Below are 25,369 nucleotides of genomic sequence, written 5' to 3'. Positions count from 1 at the left end.
TTTTACACCTTATCAGCCATTATAAAAATGTAAAATACTTTGTGGTACATTAGTCACTTTGTATTATTATTTGTAGTATTTCTAAAGAGATTCAATTAAAAGCAATACATGAATGATGTATTACTGGAACAGCAATGTTCTCAGGTAAGTGATTACATTTGAACAACAATAACAAACGTTTTGTAATGTATTGCAGCTTGAAAATAATACAACACTTTATAATCAACAACACACTATAATACAGTATATGTGCTTTTAAACTCTATTAATTATTTTTAAAAAAGAAGTATTCGGTTCTGTTGAGCAAAGTCTTTCTATCCTGTTCTGTTCTACGCCCCATTGAAATGTGGCATTTCTTAACTAATGCAAGATGCAGATGCATCTGGATGCTGTTACTGAGGAGCTCATGTAGGTGGCTTTCAAGGTTCCACACACCATGAATTTGTGCTGTACAAAAGATGAGAGGTAGAGTTCAGTGGCTGTATAAAATAAAAGCTACCATGGCTGAGATTAAAGGAGGATGCCTCCAAACAAACAGAATATGGTGGCAGTGACTGAAGACCCCTCCTGAGCACTACAGCACCACATTGTAACCCTCATCTTCTTCTCCCAGGCCCACTCTGATGTAGTGTTATCAGTGCAGACAGGCAGGCTAGATCACTGGTTGAGGAAAGGTTAAAGCTAGTGGTCTGTTTCTTTGCCATAATGGCATACAGGTGAATGTCAAAGCTATCTAAATCATGAGGGAACACTCCGGGGCAGTGGATGTATCGGCCCACGGGAAAAGGCACAGTTATATATGTGTTACTTGTGTTCAGTGGTGAAATGCTGTGTTTAGCTGAGGTGCTTTTATTAAACTGCTCATAACTGACTCTTAGGTTAACCATTGTAGCAAAGGAATTTAAAGGAAATGAGTGATATATATATATATATATATATATATATATATATATATACACACAAACACATAAATGCCCCTTTCACCCTTCTGCAGGTGGTTTCTCACCCAAGCTCCAATTGTCACTTCCACATCTGACTCCCTGATTAGTTTGTAGGTAGAGCTTGAACACAGTCTTAAAAACATGCATAGCTACTGTATGTGTGAGCGCAATAGTTTTGAATAAGAACGTCCGAAACGTGCATTTACTCGCGTTAACATGAAGCTTTCATTGACGTTGGCCGCTTGCCCAGTGTAAACATAGCATGAGACATCCAAGAAGTAAAGTTGAAAAGAAGCAATGATGGCTGTTCCAGGGGGATACTATGTGAAATGAATCAGTAGGACATTGGTTAATAAGCCACTTCATAACTATACATAATAAAGCTTGTTCCTGTTTAATTGGAAGCTTAACAACTAGTAACACGGCTTGTTGTGCAGAGTTGTCATTGTTGTGTAGCTAAATCTTTGAGCAAGGATTGTTTAAGGGCTTGTGTTAGAGCTGGCACATATGTTTGCACCAAACTAACCATATTGTGGAACAGGCATGCTTTGCCCTGGCTTTATCAGAGATGTTTTATTATTTCATCTTTCAAATAAGATCAGCACATTTTTCAAAAACAGAAGGAACAGTAAAATCTTGTCACATAAGATGTCTGCATGAGACAAGTCAGAAGCAAGTTTTGAGAGCTTTGAAAACCCAATGTCCTGAAAGGACGGAATTTGCACAATCCACCCTAAAACAGTTATACAAAATTGGAAAACCATTTTTAAATTCCAAAAAAAGAAAATAAAAAACATAGTGGCATTAATTAAGTCCTATACTTTCGATTTTCTGACTGTGCTTTGAAAACATTATTTTAAGATTATTTGTTTTTATTCAAAACTCTGTTCAAAATTGAGACTCTGGTAATGTAGACTTTACTTTTCAAGTAAAATTCATGATAAATATCTATTATTTATTTTGTTATTTAAATGTCAGCTTTTCTGGCATCTCTAGGGGAAAAACATCCAGTTAAACAGAGATGGAGTTTAAAGGCACAAAATGTTTTCACTTTTCTTTCAAAAGCTTAAATGTGTTATTTCTAGGGAACAGAAACGGGTACCAGTAACCTGTCACAGACTGTTAGAGTGCAATCTTACTGTAGACTCAAGTCTCACAGGTGCCAAAGAGCATCACCTTTATCTATGCTTTTTCTCTGTGGGCCTGTCAACAAGTACAGGGAAGCATGGCTTCTTTGTTAGCTAACTTTATATAACAACTTCTACAGTTTGAGAAACCTGAGCATCTTGTGTCTGAATTTGCATTTCCTTTTCATTAAAAGGTTGGCTGAAGGTAACTGCATGAAAATCACCGTCGGCCTACTCCTGAAAATCAAAGAAATGTAGAAGCTTTGCTGTTTTGTCCCATTCAGCAGATCACTGAGTTAGGTAGAAAATAACAAAATCCATTTGAGATTATCCTCTATTCTGCTTTACTGCTGCATTTGCGAGAGAAGAAAAAATGTAAATACACCCTTCATGCTTTTGGTCTGAACAATGAATTCTGGACTTAGTTCTATGGATATTTAGAATAAAAATATCTATTTGTTATGTATAGAGGCACTCTGTCAGATATCCCTAAATGGAAGACACATCCCTTTAGACATTGTAGGCTAGAAGTTTGTTGTACATTCCTTCGGGAATTGCTTTACAAAGTATGCATGAGAGCATCTGTTCGGTGTCGTTTTATGTTAGAATAAGGACCATGGTGGCTGAAACGTATCTGCCTTCGCTTCTAATTTTATATATGAATCCCTCATTACGACAAAAGTCCCGCAGGTTAACCAGCTGTTGTTCTTTCTTCAGTGGAGTTCAAGTGTGTGCACAGGAAGAGAGGAGGTGGAGTTGAGCCTTGGGCACCTGCAGCTCTGCAACTTCAATAGATAATATTGTATTCTTTGGTTTCCACCCCCTGCAGAGCTCCTCTTTTCTGCCACTGTCATTTTAACCAGACTTGTGATGGAGCCTGTTTGCTATAATACCCCATTAATTTCCCCGGGGGCCGATCATTCAATATTCAATACTCTGTCATGCTGCACCAACTTTGGCTCAAGCGGCTGAGGCTGCTTCCCCAAACCAATATCATCAGAGGCCCAAATGATCTCTGCAAGATCAGCCACAGACACATGAACAACATTGTTTAGGGCAATTCCAATTCTTTTTCTTGGTTGAGACAAACTAGGTCTGCTCTATCTTAAAATACACAGAGGAAACAAATGGAAAGAGACCACGTCATTGAGTAAAATAAAGCAATGCTGTGATTCATTTGAAATGGCTGATCTTTCTCAGTGCATATGTTTAGCCATGACACATCTTTATGCTCCTTATGCCAGAGAAGGCACAGCCTAGCATAAATGAGTTAATTGCGTTTTTTAACCAGCAGATGCAGTGAAAGACTCCATTTCCATTACTTTTGCTAGATTGACATACTGTAGTAAGCCAAATTAGTAAAAAAAATAAAATAAATAAAATAAGGGCAAAAACCAAACCAGTCTATAATTGGTGGTAAGGATTAATGCATGTTAGTCTGTACAGTACATATTCATTGGTAATGTTGCCAGTTTTAGGCATGAGGGGGAAGATCAATTGCTGTTTAATCCTTTTTGGCTTTAACTGCAAAGGGACTCTTTTGAGCAATTAACTCCAGCAATAACGGTTGAGACACTGTGAAATCTGTCTATGCACCATGACAGGGCTGTAACTATTCAGAAATACATGAAATTTGATAGAGCCGAGCATTCAAATGACTCCTCAAGGAGTAATGAATCCTTGTGTTTGATGCTTGTGAGGGGAAAGTGAGTGGAGATGCCCAGCGTCATAAATCCAACCTTTCCTTTTTACCGGCGGTGGTCACAAAGCAGATTTTGGATGACAATTGAATGCTTTCCAGCTTCAGACAGGGAACAGAAACTTGTTCACACAGCATTGTAAAGTAACGAGACGTCAAGTGAAAAAAGCCCACCACGAGGTAATGTCAAATGCAGCAAGGTTTTTCTCCATTAACTGCGTGGTGTGAAGGAGTTGCTCCAGCTCTGCATGTTTTTGTGCAAAAATATCCACTTTGTTACCAAGGTGACAACAAGTCCCTCTGAAAGGGTTTCCTGTTGATTCATTAATAAGGAGAGCAAAATTCAATTTGTTTTTTTTTCTGTCAAATTTTTAAGATTATTTTGTTAGTCTAAGACAATATAACAGCTCTGTGTTAGGCATACATAAGTGGATATTTTTATGTCCTAACCAAAAGTATTTTTGAACTTTACTGTACAAATAACTACTTGAAGGAAAAAAGTCACAATAAAAAAGGAAAACGTAAAGAGTAAAAAAAAGTTCATTAAATTTGTTTTTGACGTGCATAGCATTTGCTGCTGGACGCTTGTCCAAAAATGTGTTCATAAAATTGACATGTGGGAGGAGCTATTTTTTAGAACAATAGGGAATCAAAAATCCCTTTTAATTGTAACCACTGTCCTGTCGGAAGAGGCTATAGTGTTCAAACGTTCAAAAATACATAAACAGAGGATGATTTAAACAAAGGCTGGACCAATATATTAGAAAATGACTAAATTATCATACGTTTATAAATTACTTGAATCCAAATTCTGCTATTGGGGTAGATGATATGCAAACTTCAATGATGTCCTACATGGAGGAATAGTCATCCAAGAGGAAACCCCTTTGTTATGCACTTTATAGTGGATGATACTCTGAAATATGAAAGAAAAGGAGAAACTTTAACCTGCATATTTGCAGTCAGAATCAGGAGATTGTAAAAGAGCCAACATGCAAGTTGTAGTGCAGTTTCACTTCACATTCAGCATCTTGTCATGTATAAAGCCAGTGACAAATACCTGGGATGTAGAATTATTGTGTAATCACAGTTCATTGATAACAGACAAATTGGCATTTGTTTTTTCATGTTAATGTCATTTTTCATCTAGAACTCATTCATTCATCTTTTTAATCGTTTTGTCCATTATCACGGGGTCACGGGGCTGCCGGAGCCTATCCCTGCCACTTGAGGGGTGAAGGCAAGGGACATCCTGGACAGGATCTCCGGCTGGCTTACAGCCCCTCACAACTCAGCTGGCTCTTAGGGTGAGCCTGGGGCCCTACAAGCAGTACGCGCCAGTCGCTGCTGTGATGTAATCAATGTGCGACTTTGTAGTTTTAAATAGAATTAACCCAAAACAAAGCCATAACGCCACAACTGGTATCTTTTATGTATAGGATAAAGCCCGACAATGTGGCAGCTATAAATGAAGGAGGGCTGATTGCATCAGATGGTAGACTATGGAGTAAACAATGTCAATATATGTGTTATAGTATTAAGAAGAAGTTTGTGGTCAATATGTCAGTCTGCCCCAGGGCAGCTGTGGCTACAACCGTAGCTTACCGTCACCAAGTATGAATGAGGAGTGAATGAATAATGGACACACTGTAAGCGCTTTGAGTGTCTTGAAAAGCGCAGATAAATCCAATCCATTATTATTATTATTATTATTAATATTTTTGGGATTCTTTAGAAAATTGTTTTTACTGTTTTTAGGTGTTGAATCAAAACACTATGGACCCGATGTTTTTTTTTTTTTTTTTCATAATTTTCAAGATAGAATTTTTTTTTTGTTGCATTCTGATCTTTCGCTGTGCCAATGTAAATCTTTTTACAGGATTTATTAAGTTGGATTAAAAGTAGAATAATTAAATGTATTAATTGCATGTCATAATTAATTAATCACAAAAGAAAATGAATCACATTACAGCACTAACAAAGACTCCTGCTGTTAAAACATGGCAAATTTATCCGGACAGAGGGAAGACTATTACAGTTAGGTGTGTTTTTCCTTAACACCATGAAATCACTTTAAGAGCACCACAGTATGAAGTACACATTAAGCATTTATGCAGTCCCCAGATTTAATAACAGATTCTGCTTTTATCCTTGAAAAAGTGACAAATAATGAAAAAACATTGCTGTTGGTAAAATTTTGGCTATGTTGTTGGACAAAAAGTCCACACAGCATGAACAGCTATTAATATTTTTAAAGTGCTTTATCGTTAAGATCATCCTTCTTCTATCTGTATGTACGACGTAGATGTCTACATACCTTCATAGATTTGTTGAAGCTGCTGGCTGCTTTATAAATAAAAGATGGCAAAGGATAAATGCACAAAATATGCACAAAAACAAGACTAAGTTTTGTAGGAGTGCTCTGATAACCCCACACTTGTTGGCTTAAAGTACCACGCATCTTTTGATCTATTGTAAAAGCATTCCTGGTGGTCTTTCAATTATGATTATGCTGCTTTTAGCAAGAAAAATCAAGAACATAGTTTCTGCAAAGCAGTAGTAGTTCATTATAAATTTGCCTCTGAGTTGTGGGCAGGACCGTAGGTGCGGAATTAGCTCGTCTCCACTTCCATCATCCAACTGTTTACACTCTCTCCCGCTAGCTTACAACCCAAACCTAACATTACTGGTTAAATAAAAATGGTCAGCACACAGTTTTACCAGCTCAGACGAGGTAAACAAAGACGTACATGGATGCATCAGAATGGAGCAGAGCAGGGAGCAGGGAGCTCATTGTCCACCTACTGTAGGATCTGTCATTGCTATGAGCTTTTTTTTTTTTTTAATAAAGAAATACTTAAGGCTTAATATTCTGTATATATATCCTCTATCATGTAAAAAACTCAACTTTCTTTGACGTCTTCAAAGAAAAGGTTATTGAACTTGAAGGAAAGTTAATTCCTGCGAAAAAATCTTTTTGTTTTTACAATATCCTTAGTTCTTATTTTTGTTTCAGCAGGACCTTAATTAGCAAAAGTAAAGATAAAAAAATGTTTATATTGTGTTACAAGTATTCCAAAACTGGGTGAGGATCTGCCTTCTGCAGCACTATTGTCAAATCCACCTCTTTTTAGTGGAAGAGATTATTTGCTGCCAGCAACAATGTATAAATCCTGCTGTGACAGCAGATGCATGATTCATGCACAGAAAGTCTGCATGTACACAAAAGTTGTTGAGAATGTTGAAGATTAGTACTTTGTTATTTTTGTCCTTAGTTTTCAGTGTAAAAATTAATACTATACAAACATAGAGGTTCATATACATTTCCAACCACTGCCTTTATTTTTCTAGCAAAATAAAAGTTCAAAAGAAAAACGAAATTTTAGCAATGCATAATATCATTAAATAACAGACTCATCATTTATCTGCAGTGACCTGAAGTAGTGACTTCCTGTGTGACTGCCTCTTCCATAAGGGATTGGTCAATTCATTTCAACATGGTTTCAGTTCATGAAGGCTTTTGGGTGTAAATTTCTGACATTAATCCACCCGACCCATAATCTAAACTTTAGTTTATAATAATTATATTTAATGAATGTAATGTGACAGTGTGTTTTGTATACACTACTGCAAAAATCTCTATTAATGACAATGAATAAATACAGTGTTAAGAGGATGGCATCTTCTAACATTTTCATATTTTTTTTTATCAATGCTGTTGTTTATTTTTGAGTTTGATATATTTGTGATATATTTGTGTGATTTCTTGTTCTGTTGTCTTCAATTTATGCTTGAAATAATGAAATCCAATAACATTTTTGACATCACTCATAGGATTTTGAGAGGTAAAAATTAAGCCTTAAGAGTACTGCGTGTCCAGACTGGAGTTCACTCTTCCAAACCCAACAACGTCAAAAATAAGTCTTTGGATTTTCATTGTAATTTTTCACATTCTTTTTCTAGATCTGTGTTTCTTCTTTATAAAAAGGAAATGCATAAATGCTCCAGCATATTTGCATACACTAAAACTAAATGTTTTCTGCTAAAGCTCATTTGTCTCTTGAAAAGCCCATGTGATCCAACAAAATGGAAACCCAAAAAAGAAGAAATTGTCTTACATTATTGCGTCACAGAGAATGCATTTGCCAACAAAATTCAGAAGTCTGTGTTTTTAGCACAAAGTATTTTTCTCTTTTAATTGCTGTGATAAATGTGATTACTTTGAATTTCCAAACAAGAACGACCGTGGCAAGGACAACGAGGCTCAATTATCATTGAAAAAAATGTCTTCAAGGTTTTCCTGTTTAAATGTGCTTTTAATCGAGAGCTGAATCTCCACACTGTCTGAATGTTCAGACATCAGTGTTGTTATGCTTAGTTGAAAATTTACTTTTTTCCCGAACTAATACAACTCCCAAATTAATGTCATATTAGCAAGTTCTTTGTTTTTATTCTATAAGAGAAAGAGGAGGCCTAATTTAGAGGACAATGTTCCAAAACTGCTTGATCAACATCAACATCTTCAACATCCCATCCATCCATCTATCCATTTTCATAACCTCCATCTCTTTTGGGGTTAGGGGGTTGCTGGAGCCTATCCCAGCAACAGTTGCCAATAGTAGGGTACACACAGGTCACCAGTGTGTCGCAGCAGGGCACATCTTCAACAAACTAAACTACATCTTCTTCTTCTTGTTTGTTAAAGAATCAAGCACAAAAATCTTCACAGCATGTCAACAATCAGCAAAGATCAAACCCAGAAAAGAGTATAAAGCCCCCAAAGTCTCAGCATGACTGGTCTATCGAAGTGTTTTGGCTCTGCTTGCTTATGTAAAAATATCTATGTTCTGTTCAGTCCTGTATGAAGGACTGAACAGAACGTAGATATTTTTTATAAAGTAGCATCTGAATTTTAATAATGTATTGGATTTATCTGCTCTTTTCCAGATGCTCAAAGCGCTTACAGTGTGTCCGTTATTCATTATTCATTCACTCCTCATTCGTACTTGGTGATGGTAAGCTACTGTTGTAGCCACAGCTGCCTGGGGCCGATTGACAGGGCATGGCTGCCACTTCGCGCTCTGACCATCACCGGGATCATTCACACACCAGGGGAACTGCACTGGAGGCAAGGAGGGTGAAGTGTCTTGCCCAAGGACACAACAACAGTTGGCTGGGGGGAACGCGAATCGAACCGCTGACCCTTTGATCATTGGATGACCTGCTCAACCACCTGAGCCACTCTTGGCAACCATTATCAGAGTTTACATCCAAACTTATAGAGACTTCCTAAATCCTAATGTCATCTGCAGAAGAAGAGCCTCAACCAGGGACCTTGTGAGAAAATTGTGTAAGGTCAACTCACAAATGCACACCGAACTCCAGCAGTAATTTGATCCTGTTTTGCCTTCTTCCTCAAAGAGAAGATTTCCCCGTTTTAGAAATCATAAAGCCTATTAATTTAAACCAGGGGTGGAACTACCCCCCCCCCCCCCCCCCCCGAAAAAGGCTTTGCCCCCCCCTAACTTGAGTCCTTGAGTCAAATCTTTGAGTTGACAAAGATTTAGAAAAATAAAAAAATGACAAAATCTATGTTTTTAAATGCAATAAAAACAATAACAATTACACTTAAAATATGTATTTTTGATCCTTTCAATTGTAATGGCCTCCCACTCTGGTGTTTTGCCACCCTTCCAAAGTCTTCTGCCCCCTCCCGCTCTCATATAAAATGTTCTAGCTCAAAAATGTTTAAATATCTGAAGTTTTGTTTGAAGTCTGCTGCTTGATGTATAAAATAACCATCACAATAACATAAACCATCTCAGCTATAGCTCTCAAAACCAAATGTGCGCTCTTACCGAGGATTAAGACTTGACTACCAACTTCAGAGTCAGTAAAAAATCTTTATCTTATGTCTTTATCTTTATTATTCTTGTAAAATGTGGTGTAATTAAGTTAAGTTTAGATTTAATCTTAAGGTGACAGTGTTGAGCCACACCATCTAAACTTCAAAAGTTGGCGGTAAGCCGTTTTCCTTCGTTTTATGTTTTGTTCTCAGTGTTTCAATCATTTGTTCAAACAGCTGCAGACCGCTTGTTCTTGAACGTTCTCATCTTTTCATTTTAAGTTCTGTGCTGTGACTGATAAAAAGATTTTTAGATGTGTGCACTTTTTTGGCACATTTAGCAAACTAACTATAAACAGGAGGTAATTTCCGAGGGTATGGCATTGATAATAATAAAACAAGTGCAAACCTTTCTACAATAAAAGCCATGGTTCAAACAAGTGGCAAAACTCTTCTGTTAGTGATCTGTAAAAAGGTTAAAACATGTCTGAGTTTAAACACCTTTAATTGGCAGTTTAGTTTAATAAAACTCATTTGTTGGACCATAATTGAATCCATTACATTGCATTACCATTCTGAAGAGCTGAAATCCGTTACGCCTTTCAAGAAATATTACTAAATGGTCATTTAGAACACCATGAAACAAAGTCTGCTGTTTAAGTTAATGTGAGGAACCAATGCAACGAAGTTAATGAGCAAAGGATGTCATCGAAAAAATCCAGGAAAACATTGATAAAGAACATTTGACCCAAGATGAAGGGGAAAAATATCAGATCATGATTCATGTCTTTCCAGGTACAACTGTTCACCAATAGGGTTCTGCTACACCTCAACCACATGGAGAGCAGTTGGTCCTCTTCACTGTCAAGAGCCCATTTGAAAAGAGGAGGCACTTCAAAAAAGTTATGAAACCATTTTGTTTCCACACCAACAGAAAAACCAGGAGCTGTGCAAACATTTGTAATGCTACAGACACAACAGGCATGTAATGCAATTTCGCTCAACGCCGGTTCATGAACGTGCTTTTAGCATATGGTGTACACACCGGACTGTTATGCAATTACGGCCAGACACAAATCGCAATTATTAATTTCTCCTCAGTGATCAGTTTTCAAACGGTTAGCACTTCTATTAATTGGAAATAATGCTACCCATACAACAATACCAATGCTAAGTCCCTGACTGGTCAATGTTGAACTGGTTTAACTTTCAACGTGCGTTCAATGGCCGTGCGTTTTAATAATAATAATAATAATAATACATTTTATTTATAAGGCGCCTTTCTGGGCACTCAAGGTCGCCGCACAGCATGTATAAAGTATAAAATACAATAAACACTTAAAACAACAACAACAATTTAAATAAATACAAAATTAAATAAAAAATATATAAAAACGTGAAAAGGTTAATGTTAAAGTGAATAGGCCATTTGGAAAAGATGAGTTTTTAGCTTTGATTTGAAATGTGGGAGTGTGTCAGTGTTGCGGAGGTCAGGGGGGAGTGAATTCCAAAGCTGGGGAGCAGAGCAACTGAATGCCCGGCTCCCCATGGTGACAAGACGGGCAGAAGGGACAGAAAACTGGATAGAAGAAGAGGAGCGGAGGGAGCGAGCAGGTATGGAGACATGAAGGAGGTCAGAGAGATATGGAGGTGCAAGGTTGTGAAAGGCTTTGAATGTGTAGAGCAAGATTTTGTATTGAATGCGGAATGGGATGGGTAGCCAGTGAAGCTGTTGAAGAATAGGTGTGATATGGTTGATGGAGGGAGTGCGTGTGATGATACGAGCTGCTGAATTCTGAACCATTTGAAGTTTATGGAGGTTTTTTTGTGGGAGACCAAATAGAAGAGAGTTACAATAGTCCAGGCGGGAAGTAACAAGACTATGTACCAGTACAGCAGTGGACTGAGTAGTGAGGGAGGGACGTAGACGTTGGATGTTGCGTAGATGGAAGTAAGCTGATCTGGTGACGCTGTTTATGTGAGAAGTGAAAGAGAGACTACTGTCGAGGATGACACCCAAACTCTTTACCTGAGGGGAGGGAGAGATGGTGGAGCCGTCAATGGAAAGAGAGAAATGGTTGGTCTTGCTCAGGGTGGATTTGGTGCCAATCAGAAGAAGTTCAGTTTTATTGCTATTGAGTTTTAAAAAGTTTGAGGTGAACCAGGATTTGACTTCATTGATGCAGTCAATCAGCGCTAATGGAGGCAGTGTGGAGTTGGGTTGGCTGGAAAGATAGAGCTGGGTGTCATCCACATAGCAATGAAAATGGATGTGGTGTTTTTGGAAAATATGACCAAGCGGGAGAAGGTAGATAATAAAGAGGAGTGGACTGAGCACAGAACCCTGAGGGACACCAGTTGTGATGGGGACAGAATGAGAAGTGAAAGATTTCAGTTGGATAAACTGAGTCCGGTCAGACAGGTAGGAATGAAACCAGGAGAGGACGGTGCCAGAGATGCCAATGGAAGAGAGTCTGTTCAAGAGGATAGAATGAGAAATGGTGTCAAAAGCTGAACTGAGATCAAGTAAAAAAAGGATGGATAATAAACCACAGTCAGTGTGACCATAGCATAAGTCTGTGCAAAACGTATCTTGTTTGAAGAAAGTGAGATATCCGTTGTATTGACTTAGGAGGCATTGGTAACATTTTAATCCAAAAGGAACATTTAAGGGACTCAAAGTCTGTCTTATTTATCCAGACGTTATTTTTTAAATATATGTAGTTCATATCATTTGGCTATACCTGCAGTAGGAAAAGGCTTAGTTGTTTAAGATTATAAAAAAAACAGCTATCCCGTTTGTCAGGTCCTTAGCAGAGATGCACATCTTTTAAAGGAACAAACAGATAACAAAGCATGTTGAAGTAGAAATTCTTCAAGAGACAGCTAATCCAGAAGATGATGATCAAATCCTGAAATACAAGATGAAGAAGCTGTAATGACTAAAAAAAGTAACACAGCCTTAAAGAAGCTTTATGATGTTGAACTATGCCCTAAAAAATGAATGATACATTTTAATTAACTGCTTCAAATGCTGCAAGATGGCTAAAATTAACTTGAAGGACACCGTTCTTTATATTGTTTTCTCCTGAGTTAATATCAAATAGGAGCATTTAAAATAAACAGAAGTTCAGAATCTGAGGTCTCCAGAATCTCAGGAAATTTGACAACCAGCAAAACCTTTAAAATGACCTGATTTTGACCGAACACATTATTTTTAGGACAACACCTAAAACCTGTGATGTCAGGACATATTAAATTGAAATAAGCCGATCAGGCCACAGGGTATGCGGTATAACCATAGATTTAATGAGTAATACGAGTAACTCAAAGTATATTTGGGTGTAAAGTGAAATCTTTTGCATTCCCGTTGTTAACCCTGAGGAGGAGATAATCTTCATGCAAGATTCAGTCTGTTAAGATTACTGGGTGGTTTTTATAGTCTGAAGCTAATAAGTGGGAGAGCTGTGCTTTGGTTGCATTCAAAGTCTAGTAAGAAGATTTTACTATGCTTGCATCCATTAAGGCACTTTCACAATGTAAACAGGTAAACATATGGCTTATCCTGAGCCCTTAGAGCCCAAGCAGGTACATTTTAAACTGTTGTTTTGTCTCTTCTTAGTCTTTAGAAGCTGGCTCAAATGGTGACTTATTTCACTTGTGATGCAGGTCATTTTCTTTCGATAGTTTTGTTTTCCTTCAGGCCATCTGTCAATAATTTAAAAAACTTGACTTTAAAAGAAAAAGAGAATAGTCCAATGATGAGGTGATGTTACCCTTTGGGATGCACAATGCTCATTCAAATTGATGGTCTACATCCAGAATTTTAAGAAAAAAGTACAAAATTATGTTTTGAAATTTTTTTTCTCGAAAGTCCCACTCTGTTCATCTTTTGATCTGTTATAAAAGCCTTCCCAGTGGTCTTTTAATTATGATTATTCCCTTTTTTGCCTAAATCTAAATATCTGTGCCGTTTTCTTGGAGATAGTTTTTACAGATTTATACTATTTCATTAGAAATTAGCTTGAGTTGTAGGAGTTGACACAGGGCAACCACACCCACATTTCCCATCATCCATCTGTTTATAGTCTCCCCTGCTGGTTTAACCTTACATTACCAGTGCAACAAAAAGAGGAGAACCTGACTGCAGACAATATGGTGCCAAGACAGCATTAGCCGGAAGAATTGTGGCAAGTTTTATCAAAACTTTATAATTTGAATAAATGGTTTTGAGTACAAGATGTGGGTAAAATTGAGAAAAGAATGGTAATCATTTTAACCATTCAAAGTTGATGTTAACAAAAGTGTTCAGATTTCTAAAGTTGTTACACCATCACTTTAGCTCCAGTGTTTACATTCCTTCAACAACCGTAACTTTACAACCCCTAATGCGATCAACATGAATCAGTTTATGTTGTCGCAAAGAAAAGCAGTTTTGCGCCGGAATCATGAACTTTCGTCTCCCGTAGAAGACGTCCGTTTCCGGCTAATGATGTCTGGGCACCATCTTGTTGTCAGGTCCTCTTTAACAAAATGGCGAGTAATATCAAAGCTATCCAGCTGTTCAATTTGGAGCCAGAGGTCAGCTCGTATAAAGAAAATGAAGACGTACATGGATCTAGTTGTGTACAAGTTAATCTATCAAAATGGAACAGAGCAGTAAGTAAGTAAGTAAGTAATTTTTATTTATATAGCACCTTTCACAGAGAGCGACTCACAAAGTGCTTCACAATGTTAAAACAATATAAAATCAGAAGCAATACCCAATAAAATGCACACAGGCATATAAACAAGCATACAGGCAAAAGTGAACACAAGTAAAAGTCAGCTAAAAGATTTCCTAAATAAAAAAGTCTTAACTTGAGCTTTAAAACAGTGTTTTTCAACCTTTTCTGAGCCACGGCACACTTTAACCTTAAAAAAAATCCCGCGGCACACCAGCATCCAAAAATTAAAAAAAAAGGAGAAACTCATAGTCTGTATTGATCTACAGCCCCTCCCTCCACAATCTCACATGCATTTTTGAGATAATTGTTACAGAAAAAGCTGGAAACTGCAGCTGTTTTTTTCTAAAAGATGCAATAAAAGTTAAGTTAGAAGATTTAAAAACAGTTTGTGTTTTCGTTAGTTTCAAGACGTTTAACAACAGATCTCCTTTTGCGCTGTCACTCTCACAACCCAATGCATCATGGGAAATGTAGTGCATAAAACGGCCGAAGATCGGTTTTCGGAGCTTCATTGTTTTGTTCACTTGTTCCACGGTCTGATACCGGATTCTGTGGAAAGCTACACCGCTAAAGACGAGCTTTAGCTGGTATTTCTGTTAGAACTGAGCGACTTTACGAGCTAAATCGGGACAAGGAAGTGAAGACTTTAAGCACTTCTGATTGGTCAGACCGATGACATGTGATTAACCCCCCCAACACGGGACTTTTCCAAAATACAGCCGAAGGTGCAGCTGAATCGCGGTACGTCATTCTTATCAAAATGTCTTTAATAAAATAAAATAAACGCAAAGAAAAGGTATTTTACGATCTTTTATATTCCTAACTCCTCAGTGTTTATCAGGATGTTTGGATGAACAGAGAGCTAAAATCCTGGAGATGGGAAATGTTTTTAGATCAGTTAATGAGGGCAATTTCCCACGGCACACTTGGCCATCTCCCACGGCACACTAGTGTGCCGCAGCACACTGGTTGGAAAACACTGCTTTAAAACACTCGACTGAGTCAATCTGGCGCAGAGACAGGGGGAGGTCGTTCCAAAGTCGGGGAGCGACTGCCTGAAAGGCAAGGTCTCCCCTAGTTTTAAAATGAGTTTTTGGAACACATAAAAGATTTTTATCAGTGGACCTCAAAGAACGTGCAGGAGCGTAGGGAGTTAAAAGGTCACTAATATAGATCGGTGTTTGTCCGTGCAAGGCTCTAAAAACTAAAATCAAAATCTTAAAATCTATTCTAAATTTAACAGGAAGCCAACTCATACCACCCCTCTAAAAGCAGAGGGGTGGTATGAGTGCGCTTATTGGTTCCAGTTAAAAGCCTTGCAGCAGAGTTCTGGACCAGTTGGAGACGTTTAAGAGACTTTTTGTTAAAACAAGTAAAAAGAGAATTACAATAGTCTAAACGAGAGGAGAAAAAAGCATGGATGATCAGCTCAAGGTCAGATCTGGTTAACATTGTCTTCAGTTTAGCCACATTCCTCAGATGGTAAAAACAGTTTTTGACCAGGCGCTTCAAATGAGAGTCTAGAGACATAGCTTTGTCAAACCAGACACCAAGATTCCTGAGACTTGGCTGGACAGAAGAGCTCAGTGAACCAAGGTGACTTTTGATGGAGGGAATTTTGTCATCAGGAGCAAAAATCATTGTCTCTGTCTTGTTTGGGTTCAGGAGTAAATGGTTGTCATTTAACCAAACCCTGATGCTGGCCAAGCAGTCTAGTAGATTTGATAGATTAGTGTAATTATTTTTTCCAAAGGAGCAATAAAGTTGAATGTCATCAGCGTATAGATGATAAGAAATATTAGAAAATTTGCTGATGAGTCTACCAAGGGGAATCATGTAGAGAGTGAATAGAATGGGTCCCAATACAGAACCTTGGGGAACGCCACAAGACAGGATTGTTGCTTCTGAAGATAGACAGTTAACACAGACTTTATAAGATCTACCACTGAAATAGGAGACAAACCAGTTTAGGACAGAACCAGATAGACCGTAGTTGTTATGAAGACGTTCGAGCATGATTTCATGGTTTACAGTATCAAATGCAGATTTTAGGTATAATAGAATGAGAACAGTGTATTGACCAGAATCTGCCGCCATGAGCACATCGTTGGAAACTTTTAAAAGAGCAGGCAGATTGTGGCTCACCTATTGTATGTCTATGTCTCAAATACATTATGGTGAGGTTCAGATGTAATAAAAGTCTATAAGGGTGGGGCCTGTCCACACACACATGTGTGTTTGTTTTTGTATATATATATGTATATATATATATATATATATATATATATATATATATATATATATATATATATATATGTCCTCCATCATCAGAAAATTGACATAAGGACATGTTGAACACCAAAAACACAATTTTCATCAGAGTGGGTCTATACAGCAATCCCAGTATGATCTCCTTTTCTTTACATCTGAGAAAACAAGGATTGTAACACCATGCAACATGTGATAAGGTGACCTACTTTATTTGGTGTATTTTATTTTAAGAACTCATCTCTTTGAAGTATCAGAGATGAGCAACTTTTTCCTGTGATTCTGCAAAAATCTCAAACTAGTCCAGTTTCCAACCAATTTGTTCAGATGGTCTTTTAAAGGTCAAAGACTCCGCAGCAGCTGCTTGCACTTCAAACATTCCTGAACAAGTTGGAGGTTCAGAGTCAGTGAGTGATTAAGAGAGCAGCCAAGGTCTGAGTCATCGAAAAGACCGCCGGGGTATAAATTCTCTTAGTTCAATAGACAATGGTCATAGCCAAGTGATTTTTATTTAATTTATTCAGTGGCTTTAAGCTGCAGTCAGATTCAGTGCAATATTTGAACTGGTTTCTCATTATTCACTGACCAATCTATTTTCATGTGGTTGGAATGACTTCAAATAAAGATTTTAAGGATATGAAAGTAGAAAAAAGCTCAGAATATTCTGTAAATGAGTTGGATTCTGCTTTACTAAATGATAACATGACAGTTGAGGTTTTAATTTAAGTCACAGCTGGCGCTGCAGGATGTGCAGAAAAGTGTCAAATTCTGTCGCTGCTGGCTTTTGGCAGCAAAGAAAAAAGTAAAAATATAAAAGAAAAAAAACTAGTTAAAATGTCATTTATATATAAAACTTTGAGGACATAAATTTTGCAGTTGAAAGGACTGTAACAGTTTTTGTATGTTTGTTTTTCTGAGCATTGTATTTCTGAACACACCCCGCATAAATCCAAAGATTCAAATGCGACTTTTTTATCAATCAGTTAAATGACTTTTTTGTAAATGACTCTTTTCTTAAAAACATTGACAATACAGAGTACTAAACCAAACCTATTGTACCACGGTCCAGGTGAGTACTGATTGGTTGTTGGGTTAGGATTTGCCCAGCAGGGCTGAGGCAGACTGCTTCGTTAAAGCTGCAGTTCTTAAGTCTGTTCAGTTTTGTTATAGAGGGGTCAGTGGAGGGAGGAACCATGGGGAGGTAGAGGTGCTAATTTTGTGTAAATGTCCTGTTTTCTTCATATATTTTTTAAAGACTCTGCTTTTTTAATTAATATATTACCTGCTTTTATGTAAAACACTGTGTTCCACACGAATGAAAGGCCCCCTTCAAATAAGTTAGGTTGGAATTTTGATTAAATAGTGAAAACTTCACGAAAGTGAATATCCAAAGTGAAGCTTCCGTGTCATCCGTTAATTTCTGATGATGGACATTTCGTCTGGCATCCTCCCTTATCTAAACTAGACTAACCCTTGATGGTGGCTGAGCAGGAAGACATTAGGTTCCCATTTTTTTAACAGTCTTTTGTTTGATAAAACTGCGGTTTCAAACCCACAATCTCCCAATCTCAAGGCATAAAAAACACTGAACCACTGAGCTGGTGTCTTAATTGACAATAAAAGTCTGCTATAATCAGCCTTGCAATGAAAATTGATTACAAAAATCTATTACAAATGTGATGGAGGAGTTTATAAGCTGAAATGTGAGTGTGCATGGGTGTGTGATTTGTGGCCCTGCAACAGACTGTTGACCTGTCTAGATGTCCTATGCCTTCGCCCACAAGTGGCTGGGATAGGCTCCGGCAGCCCCGTGACCCCGAAAGGGATGAAACGGAAGAAGGTGAACGAATGAATGAATGAATGAATGAATGAATGAATGAATGAATGAATGAATGAATGAATGAGTTCGTTTTTACACAGAACTTTGAGAAACCCTCTCAATAGAGGATAATTATTGAATTGAAATACCAAAAACAGATGAGCTTTTTATTAATAATAACATTTCTGAGGTTTTGTACAGGCCTGTATTGTGTTGATCATATCGATTGCAGTTCTCAGAGTTTGATTTATTACCCTGATTTAGGATTTTCTATATAATTCCTGCTATGTTTTTTTGTATTTGCTTCATTTCCTGCTCTGTCCCTCTTCCTGTCAAGTTCTCACCTGATTCCTGCTTCAATTACTGTAGCCCACTCTACTCCACTCCTGATCCTCCCTGTGTGCCAAGTCCTTGGGTGTCTCACCTGTTGTTTAATCTGGCTTTTCTTTTGTCTGTTTCCTTGTTCAACGTTTGCTTTCTTTTTCCACATCAACAGCATATTTTGTTTATTTTCACTTTTTGGTAATAAATTAGCTCATTTTTCATCCGCCAGTCTCCCATGTTCTGCATTTGGCTCCTCCACCATTAGCGGAGCTGAGACAGTAGGACCTGGCCACTACAGAAACCCACCAGGAAGTAATCATTAAATTGAACTATAGACAGAAAAAAGACTAGTCTGGAAACATCTAAGAAATGCAAAAAGTAATAGGATAAGTAATAAATCCAGACAAAAACAATAAAACAAAAATGCAGACCATTGTGAAATGTTTTTCTCTAAAAAAGAAAAGCGTTTTCTTTCCATGTTTGATCATAACAGTGAGGGAATAAAAACCTTGATTTCAGTGGGAAAACCTTAAAAGTCTTTTTATAATCTGTACTGGTTTATTTGCCAGACAACAAAAAGGCATCCATTAACTTGCGTTATCTGATCCCTTACAGTGGCAGAGAGCGCTCTGGATCTGAAAAGAAATAAACAATCAAACCCTCAAGGTTAATAATTTAGCAGTTGCTCTCCCTTCATCTGTCAGTGTTTTGCACAACACAAGCAGATTTTCCAAATGAGTTTCATTGAAACTCTTTAAAATGTAGCTCATGCAAAGATACAAAAATAACAAGACCGCCTTCCCCTCTGTGTGCCTTCATCTTATTTTTATATTGCTGCGAAAGAAAAGCACAGAGTGTTCCATTTGATTATTATTGCGTTATAATTTTAACTTTTTTGTAATTATATACACATTTAAAAAAGAAAATGAAATGTCTAGATGGAATTCCAACATATTCATCTGTAAGGGTCTTTGGAGAGGTGATTCTTCCGTGAGTGGAACATAATTACTTGCAATTTGCTGTTCACAGTTTTATGAACTGAATGTGGTTCAGATGTGCACATAGTGAAGTCTTATGGATTTCTCTGCTTATCTCAGCACACATAAAATAGATTTATGAAAGACATGGAAAAAAAGACAATGTTCTTGTCAAATTGGTATAACAGCATTTATAATTTACAATGTATTAATTATTTAAGAAATGTAAAGACTTTTTTTGAAATTAGAGCTTAATAAACACGAAGTGAAACATTGTAGTCATCTGGAAAGGCTTTTTGCAGTCACTTAAACTTGAATTTGATAATTATTTAACCACATTTTCATCTAAGAAAAATTACAACAATCATCAAAATTGTGTATAGACAACACAAAATAATATATGTATTTCTGTTTGTGGGGTGAATATGATGGAAAAAAGTATCAAAATGAGTAAAAATATTACACAACCCCCCTGCGACAGACTGACGACCTGTCCGGGGTGCCCCCTGCCTTCACCCACAAGTGGCCGGGATAGGCTCAAGCAGCCCCATGAGCCCGAAAGGGAATAAACTGAAGGAAATGAATGAATGAATGTATGTATTACACAAACCAAAAAAAATACAAACTGAAAATTTTAGAAATTCATAAATTTCCAAAATGAAAAGCCTAAAGCTACGTTCACACCGCTGTCAGCAACGCACGTTCAAGCGGCCACTTCAATGAAAAGTCAATGTAAAACTCACATATATAAGCGTTTTAGGCTTCTGTGTTCATAACTATTGTTCCCAGGCGGAATTATGACACCAAGTCTTTTACATATCGAAAGAAAACTGAAAGAAAAAGTCTGTAGTAAAATTTACACCGAGCCCCTTCCGTCTGTTGGTGGGTAACATGCGCAAGCAGACAGTGGGGAAAAAAAAAAAGAAGAAGCGCCCGCCGTTCTACAGTGTAAGCACCAAGAATGCACTTTTAGCGCATTCTTGAACACGTCTCATAAGACCGGTAACTTTGTAGCTTCATGGGACAATCATGGATTCATGTCGTCATTTTGATACCTTAATGCTGTATTTCTTTTCCTTTAAGTCTTTTGTGTTTATGAATAAATATTCTATGTATAATGTGTAAAAATGTTTCCGTAAAATATAGTTGGAGAAGCAAATACATGGAAAAATATCAATCATTGAAGTTATTAGACTAAAAAATATATAACCTCAAGTGCCTCCAAAACAAAGCCAGCAGAAAACGACTATTTTTCAGCTAGATCGCTATCTTCTGAGTGGAAACAAGAGCTACTACTTGAAACTAGTTATGTAAATGCATGAGGCTTGTGTACAGAGCTCTAACTACTTTACATGGATATTTAGAAGAAAATATTCCATCCATCCGTCTATCCATTTTTTTAACCCACTTTTTTGCTTTTGGAGCTCCCAGAGCCTAACCTGGCCACTGTTAGGCAAAGTTAGGGTACACCCTGGACAGGTCGCAGGGGCACACAGTCACAGATGTATTCACGGTAACACCTAGGAACCATTTTAGAGTAATCTATCAAACTACGAAGCACATCTTTGGACTGTGCGTTGGGAGTACCTGGAGAAAACCCACGCATGCACATGGAGAACATGCAAGCTCCACACAGGGAGGTCCCAGCTGGGCCTTCCCACTGTGCCACAGAGATTACAATCCAAATGATGAGAAATACCAATGTACACCTTTCTGGTTTAGAAAATCTGGTTAAAGTCCTCTGATAACAGCACACTGATATTTGTTGGCTGCCTCCCTCTTTGAAACTGCCTCTGCCTTGCAGGTGACCTTCCAAGGTCTATTTTTGTCATGTAATGACTGTCATTATGTATTCCTGTGCTTTGCAATCCTTATGCTGCAGCAGTTTTGCTTGCATGGAGGCATTTAGATCACAACTGTGCAACAGCACCAAGTGGAACTGGCTGGCATCCACCGAGTGTCTGATAAATTGTCAGGTTTTCCCACATATCTTTGGCGAAAGCCCTCCTTAGAAAAGGCTCTTGCTCATCCACCCCCCTCTTGATTGCCTGACATCCTTTATTAACAGTCAAGTAATTCTGTTCCCTAGGCAACAGCTTCCTGCTGATACAAAGAATCAGGTATCACCTTGAAAGTTGAAGTATGTTTTTGGAAGCTGCATTGCTTTCATTTGCATTCAACTGCAACAATCTTTATTTATTTATTTATTTATTTATTTGAATTACACAGAATTTCGATGTTTGGCTCTTTGTTTTGTAAGTTTCCCATCCTGAGCCAGATTACATTCAGGTCATAGATTCTTTGATACAGTCATCTTTACATTCTCCTCCTTACATGCTCACTGCTTTGGCACTGCAATTTCCGCAGGGTTCTCCTTCTGCTTGTTTTCAGAGGAAGGCATCTTTTTTTAACTTCAATTTGAATTAGATTTTGTTCCATGACTGCTGAAATGTTGTCTGGTTGCATGATTTCTTCGAGACTTTGAACTTTTGGCAATTTGAAATAATTAATAAGGAAAGGTAATTTAAACTGTGCCATTAACTCCCTGACTGGCACTGGTGTTGGATCAGCCTTGAATTGAATAAGTAATAATATTTCACCCAAGCAGCACATCATCATGAATATTTCATTTCATTTGGATTTCCATATTGTTACTTGCAAGTTGCTTTCTGGGCAAAAAGTTTGTATGGCAATAAAATGTGACTTTGCTTCAAACTTACTGAATATTTGCACGTGCTTGGAACATGTGTCACTATCGTCCACAGTGGAAAAGATCCACTCTTCTGATAGAACCTGAACTTTTCATGTCCAGAAATCTGAAGGGTTTATCTCAAAGCAGATATGCTGGTTTTGCCACAAAAACATGGTCAAATGAACTGCTAAAGTTCAATCCAAGGGTCAGAAAAAGGAAGAAATGGAAATGGGTGAACCATTATTGGTCTGTGTTCTTCAGAATCTGGGGTTAGTGGGACTTTAAGGGTTAATGCTTAAAAGATAATATCCAGACTGGTTAGGATAACATAAAAGCTACATTAACACAGATAACCCATTGGTACAACCAAAGTATGCTAAGGACTGTTTCCAACAGTGACAAAGACCACTTAAGATGGGACTCATTTTGGCCCTTTGGCCCCAGAGCAACAGTAGTTGCTCAGACCGCCTTCAAATGAAGGCGTTCTGATCAGATGACCTATAATTTAGCAGTGATATTTGAAAGCAGATGGCCAAAACAAGCAAATTCAATCAAAGTCTCTGTATCTTTCATGCTACATTCTCACCTGGCTTGGAAACGAGCGTTCAACCGACCACTTCCAATGGAAATTCTATGTATAAGCATGTTTTGGGCTTCTGCACACAAAACCTGTGTGCTCACGCATCGCTACACAAGTTTTTAAGTCAGTTTCCTTGCACTACAAAAAAAACACACAGCCATTGAGAAGAACTGAGGTTTAGCACGTTCCTTAACGCACATCACATGCCTGGAGTGCAAACAGCAGCATTTGGATTCTTGCTTTGCATTACAGTGTTCCCTTGTTTATCATGGGGAGTGTGCTCTATAAATAACCCTGCAATATGTGAAATATGGGAAGTAGGATTTATTTACTACACACTTTAAACACTTTTCTCGAACAGGCATAAATATTTTCGCACTTCTCCCTCTTGTTTAAACTCTTAAAGTTCAAACTTTCATATCTAGACACGGCACAAAAGAGATTTATTGAAAAGGCCAACAGCCAGTTAGGATGCAGAATGCCTTAGATTGTTTTAAAAAGCATGAAAAGTCGCTCTAAAAAGTATCTGCAAAACAGCAAATTTGTCCTCTGACCCCACATTTCTTAACCTGAATATCTCCCAATAACTGCCTTCTACTGAATTAACTCATTTTGGTTTGTACATACAAGCTACGGGGCTTTCAAATGATACCAAATGATAAGGGGTAGGGCCCTGGGAAATGTGATTTTTAAAAACCTTTGTCAGAAAAAAAATGTTTTTCTGTTTGGCGGGAGGTTATAGCGAGGAAATGCTGTATGTGGGAAGATGAAGGAATAACAAACATTCCTGCTTAACATGTTAAATACAAGACTGCGCAAATAAAAATAAAAAAAATCGTGCAAACCTTGAATTCACAAACAAATTTTTATACAAACTTTTTTAAGTTTGGATAAAAACAGACAAGATACTGACACATTTTTATGTGAAACATTTAAATAGAAAAAAGAAAAAGCTGAAAATTTAAAAATAAATACTGCAATTACATCATCCTCCCAGATGATCCTTTTCAGGGGTTACCAGACCTTAAAAAATGCTTTTTAGTACTGTTATGCATATATTTGTGTTGGTTTCATTTTGACCAAAAGGAACCATTCTTTCCTTGAAACTAAAATCATGTGGAATATACCACATAGCAAGTGACCCCAGAGCACCTTTTCAATTTTTTTCTGTTAACACTGACATCACTATGGGTTGTTATGGGTTAAGACTTTTCAAGGCCTGTTGAATTTTTACTTGATTAGATAAATATGACCTTAGAATCTTTCTTATTTGTATGATTATGTGCATCATCATGGTTTGCACATCAGTTTCACTCCATCAGCATCACATTTTGTGCACATCATTTTTGTCAGCTTATATTTTGCTCATCCATCTCCCTGCTGTAATAGCTGCTACATCACACTTTCATAATGACATATTCTACATGATTGTAATGCTACAGGACACACCAGTGTGCTTCTGCTATAAAGAGCATGGACAGTCTGTCAGTTAGAAGACCCAAAATGTAAATTTACCTACTGTTCTGTTCATTTCATGCAAACATCAGATGATTCAAACATCAAGAACTGATGCAATGTCTACTGGCCAGTTCACAATTCACCCGAATCCAGATTCATTTGAGTGCCAGGAGTGAAAGCCTCTAATAAATGTCAAACTACAATGAATACAAAAAGTTGCATTCAAAGTTTATTTTAAATAAATATATACCTCTGGGGAAAAAATACAATAATAACTAAAGAAAATGTTTGTATTAAAATTCCCACAATGGAGATATGGCATCCTTGAGAAAGTTGGTGATAACAGAATGTGTGTCAAAGGGCTATGTAGGAGAGCCAGAACTGGGTTTCTACGAGGTCATGGTAGTAAACGCCCTTTAAAACACTCGAAAACATGATTCATACTCCAAGGGAGATTTGTCAAAGCAGTGCTGATTGGAACTGTGGTAGGCACGGTGACATGCATGCACAACATGCTGAAACAAGCATCTTCTAAGCCTGAAGCAGCAATACCAATTTTTCATCCTGATCTCTTTCCAATAGGAAGCTGCAACTACAAGCATGGACACACCTGATTTACTGCCGCTTAAAAATCTAATTAAGCCTCTTGACAAATGAAATCTATCACCCCATCATCTGGTTGGTGAGTATCTTATTGGTAAGAACTCTTCAAAAATGGGGAGCATTTTCATTTTTTCATGATGTGCTTTTTTTTTTTTGAAGATGTCACATTGAATATTTGAAAGTAATCAGCAGTTTGGCAGTGTTAGTGGTTAGCAAAGACAAATGTCGATACTGTGCTCCAACACGGTTTTCATTATTTATCTTCACAGTGGAGACCCTATAAACCAAACCACTCTCTGCACAGAGTTA

This window comes from Oryzias latipes, chromosome 13 (assembly GCF_002234675.1).
Source record: "Oryzias latipes chromosome 13, ASM223467v1".
In the NCBI taxonomy this organism is placed as follows: domain Eukaryota; kingdom Metazoa; phylum Chordata; class Actinopteri; order Beloniformes; family Adrianichthyidae; genus Oryzias; species Oryzias latipes.
The sequence above is the reverse complement of the archived record's forward strand: the minus strand, read 5'-3'. Positions refer to the sequence as shown.